The following is a 6,563-nucleotide window of genomic DNA, read 5'->3' as shown; positions in this document are numbered from 1 at the left end:
TTTTTGTGTTGATGAAGTTGTTTTCTTGGGTTTTGTTGTGAGTTCAAGGGGTGTTGAGGTTGATGAATCCAAAATAGACGCTATTAAGAATTGGCCAATTCCTAAATCTATTGGTGATGTTAGAAGATTTCATGGATTGGCTAGTTTTTAAAGACGGATTGTTAAGGGGTTTAGTACCATAGCCGCTCCTTTGACTGAGGTAATCCGAAAGGATAGACCTTTTTCTTGGGGTGTGGAGCAAGCAAAGGCTTTTGAAACTCTAAAACAAATGCTTATCTCCGCACCGTTGTTGCAATTACCCGATTTTGACAAAATCTTTGAAATTGAATGTGATGCTAGCAAAGTAGGTATTGGTGCCGTTTTGATGCAAGACCAAAAACCCATTGCCTATTTTAGTGAAAAGCTTAAGGGTGCGACGTTGAACTACTCCACCTATGATCTTGAATTGTATGCTTTGATTAGAGCTTTGGGTAATTGGCAACACTACTTGTGGCCTAAAGAGTTTGTGATTAGGACCGACCATGAGTCCTTAAAACATCTCAAGGCCCAAGGAAAATTGAACAAAAGGCATGCTAAATGGGTTGAATTCCTTGAAACCCTCCCTTATGTAATCCAATACAAAAAGGGAAAGGAGAATGTAGTGGCGGATGCCCTATCAAGGAAGCATGTTTTGATTAATACCTTGTCTTCCAAATTGATGGGTTTTGAAAGCTTGAAGACATTGTATCCCGAGGACCCCGTCTTTGCCAAAATCTTTCTAGATTGCGAAGAGTGGGAAAGGGAGAGGTGGATTAGGGATAGGTCTTCTACTCCCTATTCTAGGTTTGATGGTTTCTTGTTCAAAAATAAGCGTTTGTGTGTGCCGATGAGCTCTTGGAGGGAATTATTTGTGAGGGAGGCACACAATGGGAGATTGATGGGACATTTTGGGATTGATAAGACTTTGGGAATTCTTGAGGAGCAATTTTATTGGCCTCATATGCGGAGGGATGTGGCTAAGATTTGTGGCCAATGCATTGAATGTCGCGGCGCCAAGTCTAGACTCCTTCCCCATGGTTTGTATACCCCTCAACAACCTTGGTTTGATATTTCGATGGATTTTGTGTTGGGTTTGCCTAGAACCAAAAGGGGTAAAGATAGCATCTTTGTTGTGGTTGATCGATTTTCTAAAATGGCTCATTTCATTGCTTGTCATAAAGTTGATGATGCTCCTCATGTTGCCTCTTTGTTTGTTGAACATGTTGTAAAGTTGCATGGTATTCCCAAAACCATTGTGAGCGATAGGGATCCAAAATTCCTTAGCCACTTTTGGAAAGAATTGTGGGGACGACTTGGGACTAAATTGTTGTTTTCTACCTCTTGTCACCCACAAACCGATGGCCAAACCGAAGTTGTCAATATGACCTTGGGTTCTATGCTTAGGGCCATGGTTAAAGGAAAATTAGCATCTTGGGAAGATCAATTGCCATTGGTTGAATTTGCTTACAATAGAGTCATTCATAGCACTATTGGCATGTCACCTTTTGAAGTGGTTTATGGTTTTAACCCCCTAACCCCTTTAGATCTAACCCCTTTATCTCAAGATGTTGTGTTGAGTTTAGATGGCAACAAACGAGCCGAGGCCATGAAGAAGTTGCATGAGAAGGTGAGGCTTCACCTTGAGAAAAAGAATCAAGAAACGGCCAAGAGAGCAAACAAGGGTCGCAAACGAGTTGTGCTTGAACCGGGTGATTGGGTTTGGGTACATTTCTGAAAAGAGAGGTTTCCCAACAAAAGAAAGACCAAGTTGATGCCTCGAGGAGATGGTCCATTTGAAGTACTTGAACGACTCAATGATAATGCCTACAAAATTGATCTTTCATCCGAATATCAAGTTCATAACACCTTCAATGTTTGTGATCTCTCTCCTATGGTGGTGCAAGATGACGATCCCTTAAATTTGAGGACAAATTCTCTTCAAGAAGGGGAGAATGATACAATTCGAGTGGCATCAAGACCTTTTACAAGGAGCCAAGCGAAGGAACTTCAAGCGATGCAAACATTGTTCATGAGGAGGGACATACCTGAATACACTCTAGCACCTTCCCGGGGATTGCAAGTGTTCATGATAGCATGGGAGGATGGTTTATAGAAGAGGTTTGAACATGACCATACTTGCAATGTGGCCATTACTTGAAGATTTGCAAATTCAAGCTTTGTTCCCAAAATAAGACACCCAAACAAGGCCCTAACTTCATTAAGGGTAAAAGTGTAATAGAGTAGCTGTCTTCTTTTGAGCCTTAGTATAAATAGTAGTTTCTTTCATTTAGAAGACTTAGTCTATGTTGAATATTGATATCTTGAAATTGTGAACTCTTTTTGAGTGTTGAGAGCTTGCTAAGCTAGAGATTGTGAATCTTGTGAGAGGATTGGTTATTAGGGTAACAAATCCCTATTGGTCATCCTAAGAGTTTGGTGCTCTTTAGTTCCTAAATTAGAGGTCAAGTTAATTTAAGAACTTTGGTTGCTAATTTGGGTCTTGAGTTATGTCAAATTATCTATCCTTTATTTTTTTCTTGTCCTTTTTCTTCATTTTCGTATTGAATATTGTATCACTCGGTTGTGATTATATTGTCTTATGCTTGGTTGGTTTATTGCTTATCTGCTCTATCATCTGAATTGTGTTAGCTATGCTTAGTCAGCCGATGATGCCTACCAGTACTGTTGTTTGTACTGACCTGCGAGTATCAGGTCGGATCCACTTCCGTGACCCGTGGTTGATCGACGCTTCAGCTTTCTCTCGAGACTTCCCTATCATATGTCCCATTTTATTTCAGAGACATAGACATTTTATGCATTAGTATTCCAGATTGTATTATTTCCCTTAGATGCTCTTGTATTATTCAGACTAGACCCTGGGGGTGTTTATTGTCATTTCACACTTTCTACTACTTATATAAATATATATCGTGAGACTTATGTATTTATTCTATTCCGCTGCTTAATTTCATCATTTTATGTATTTATTTACTGTTGGGTTGAGGGTTCGCTTAGCGAGGTGGGAAGGTAAGTGCCCGCACGACTTAGGCAAAATAGGTCGTGACAACTTCAAGGCGTGTTTTTGATCATTATCTAATTATGACTAAAAGGAATTTTGTTAGAGCTAATCATTCTTCTTTTTTAGGTGGAGAGAATTCCATTCAGTTATCAAATCAAAAAACTTTGAAAACACATTGATGAGTTTGGTAAAAAATTTAAGTGCATCAGTTGTGAAAGAGGCAATTCCCAAATATATGTTCTATGTGGGGATGGACAGCAATAACTACCTCAATAATTATATTATGCCTGCTTAATTTATTCAAGATCAATACTCTCCTCACTTTTTATGGTTTTTGCTTAACATTAACAATGTGCTGTCATCCAACAAACCAAAATTTTGATGTTCGGATGATGTACCACCTTTTTCGATTATTTAAACTTGTTCTTCTTTCAACCAGCAACTATAACGTTTAGACTAGAGTACTTATATTGTCTTGATAAAATATCTAGTTGTATTAGTAGCATATAATGTCATCAATAAAAGTTTCATCAACACGATGAGCAGCAAGCTCGGAATGGAACCCATTTAACCCCTTCTATATCTTAATTTGCCTTACCTTCAATATAACAACATAACCAAAGCTATGGAAAGATTAAATTGCATAATAGACCGCCAAAGCTACAGAGGGTTACATATCAGCTTCATCCTAACGTCCTCGTGGCTGGTGGCCCCACTAGTGTGTCGAAATCCACCCTTCTCTGAGGCCCTGGCCTTCCTCCCATTTTCACTTTGCTTCAAAAATATCGGATCAATCGTCCAGAAGTGCTGCAGCTCCTTCCAGTGATCATCATGGATCCACTTAGGCTGCAGGACATTGACACGGCCTCTACGTAACGCCTGCTTAAGTATATTACCCGCCTTTTTCTCTAATTTATGCGCTACTAATTTCTCATGTTTCGGCTTCCAAAAACACTTTTTCTGCAACGAAATTAAAAAAAATTCATTAATATTTAAGGAACATTCCATAAACAATCAAGATATAGTTATACTATTTTACTACAAATCATAAATACCCTGAACTCTACAAACATCTGCTTCTTCAGATTCACTGACACCTTGCCCCAAGACAAAATGACGCCTCTTTACAGTTGCTTGACCAACTTTGAAGCCCTTTTAGTTACTACGCCTGGAAAGAAGCTTCATCAAGATGATGAAATAATTAAAATATTACCTTAGATGTTTTAAAATAAAGTAAAAACTTATGCAAATTCAATATACTTTCCCGTGTCCAACTGGCTTGATTATGAGACGACCATACTCATCATAAGTCTCAAGTTACTTTGGGTCTCCTTGTCGGCGAGGTTCGTCATCAGAATCAGAGCTACTTTCTTGACGCCCCGACGTCACATCATTTGGGTTATATGAGGTCGATGGCTGTGACACAGTCAAGCTTGAGTAGCTGTCGGAGTACCGCTCATTGTTGCTCGCTGTGATACATGATAATAATCAAGGAGGCCATGCAAGATGGTGCGTGGTGTGCCAGGGGACTGAGATTTAGTTTATGGTTTTGTTTGGACCTGAGGCCAAAAAAATGGGTGCATTGTGACATGACTAGTCGGCTGACTAAATGCCAACCCATTGACTTCCCCATAATGGGGAAATGGAGGGCCACGTGGTGAACGGTATGGGGGAGGAGATAGATGTCTGAGTCCAATCCTAAGGGTACCTGACACTATGCCCTCTAGTGGTATAAACGGACTCTTCTTTTTTGACTTTTTCGGGGCTTTAGCAATAGTCTTACCCGTATTATCATCCGCCATCTATACAAGAAATAAATAAATGGGTTAGAAAAAAAGTTGAACAAGACAAACATACTAAAAAAGTTACTAACATCACTTGCTCAATGGATATCATGACCCAAAAAAATAAAATAAGGAAAACTTCTTTCATTTTTTCCCTTCTTCAGTAAACATGCAGAAGAAATGTGTCATACCAAGCAAATGATCCCCTTTCTTAACAAACCAATAAATTTTGAATGACAGGTCTCAGACCAAATTCTATCCTAATGAACTTCACTTTTCAGCAACAGTACATAGTTTGAGGCCTCAAACTGAAAGAAGAACAGCAAGTTGAGGTCTCTTGTTTAAATACATCTTTTTCAATTCAGTGATTTTAAAGTATAAGAGATCCTTTATGGAACTTTCTAATAGATTTCAACAACAAGAATATCTAATACAAGTATACAGAAAATGCTTGAAGCACCGTTGTTTGAAATCGATAGATCTTGTCAAATGCATACTTACTTTTAAAGACTGGATTCTATGGGGTCTCTTGTATTCAGTGATTTCAAAATACAATTGTGCAAATAAAGTCAACTGCTTCAAGGATTGAACAATTGATATATCTGATTACAAACCTTCAAATCCACATGTCTATAAAAAAGAATCGACATTAAACAGGATATTGAGAGCATAGACATAAGAAAAAACAGTAAAGTTCTGGAACACTACCCTGTGGTCTTGTAATTATTAGTATTTCAGATGATACCAACAATATCTTCTCTTGATTCAACTTTTTCTTTTCAATAAAGAAAATGAAACCTATCCGCTAACGTTAAACTTTTCAAATTGTAAGACTACAAAAGCAGTACAAACTTGAGGAAATGAAAAGTGAATTGATCCTCTAGACAGAATGGATCCAATAGAAGTCCAGACTAGACTTCTTTTTCAAGTATTTAGAGTTTAATATGTTTCGCAAAATACAACCAGATACTCTCATTTCATTCAGAAAACAAATCGTATGATCAAATGTTCAGAAACAAAAATTAAATATATAGAATGAAGAACATTTTATCTACGAGCACAAAAAGTACCTCTGAAATGCATGTAAATACAGCACAGCTGCACACAATCTAAAGTTCACTCAAGTAATGTAAAATGTATCTATAAGCATCACTTAGGAGACGTGACGTGATGACAACAATTGTCTTTGCAGGCCCAGAAGTCGAATTCTAATCAACCACCTACAAGGAAGAATTGAAGATTGGTTCAAACAAAAGGTAGACCAAAAACTGGGGAAAAAATAGAAATAATGTTGAGCTTACAGGTATTTCAATCCAAAATACAGCTCAATGATTTCTCTCTCCTTTTATTTTTGGTGTGTGTGGGGGTTGGGCGGGGTGGGGGGGGGGGGTAAGCCTACTACTTATTTTTCACAACTTTTAATGAGGACTTTCTTTCTCTTTTACACAAATCAATTCTTAACGAGAATTAGGAATTCTTCATGAGATTTTAAACTAAATATCAATTCGAAACAGTACATAACAAACATTTTTCATAATTGCATAAAATTATCAAACACTGCACAACAATCATAACTCATAATATAAAAGAAAGCTTAAGTATTCGGATACTAATAAGTCTTACAATCAAATAAATAAAACGACACATATTTAATAGTTTTAAAATAAAAAACATGCTAATTTTCATCACTTTCTTCCTCGTCGGTTGTTTCACTTTCATCATTTTCTTCTAATACTTCATTA

At 37.5% G+C, this 6,563-nt stretch overlaps 1 long non-coding RNA gene across 1 annotated transcript; it reads right to left on the bottom strand.

The window, feature by feature from the left end:
• Positions 1–3,523: 3,523 nt before the first annotated feature.
• Positions 3,524–6,123, bottom strand: LOC132602162 (uncharacterized). The gene is made up of 3 exons (XR_009567631.1): positions 5,892–6,123; positions 4,093–4,839; positions 3,524–3,997 (listed from the first exon to the last, which is right to left on the bottom strand). It is a non-coding gene; the product is annotated as an uncharacterized LOC132602162 (long non-coding RNA).
• Between the last annotated feature and the right edge of the window lie 440 nt (positions 6,124–6,563).

The sequence above is a fragment of the Lycium barbarum genome, chromosome 7, assembly GCF_019175385.1.
Source record: "Lycium barbarum isolate Lr01 chromosome 7, ASM1917538v2, whole genome shotgun sequence".
Taxonomy (NCBI): domain Eukaryota; kingdom Viridiplantae; phylum Streptophyta; class Magnoliopsida; order Solanales; family Solanaceae; genus Lycium; species Lycium barbarum.
The sequence above is the reverse complement of the archived record's forward strand: the minus strand, read 5'-3'. Positions and strand labels throughout refer to the sequence as shown.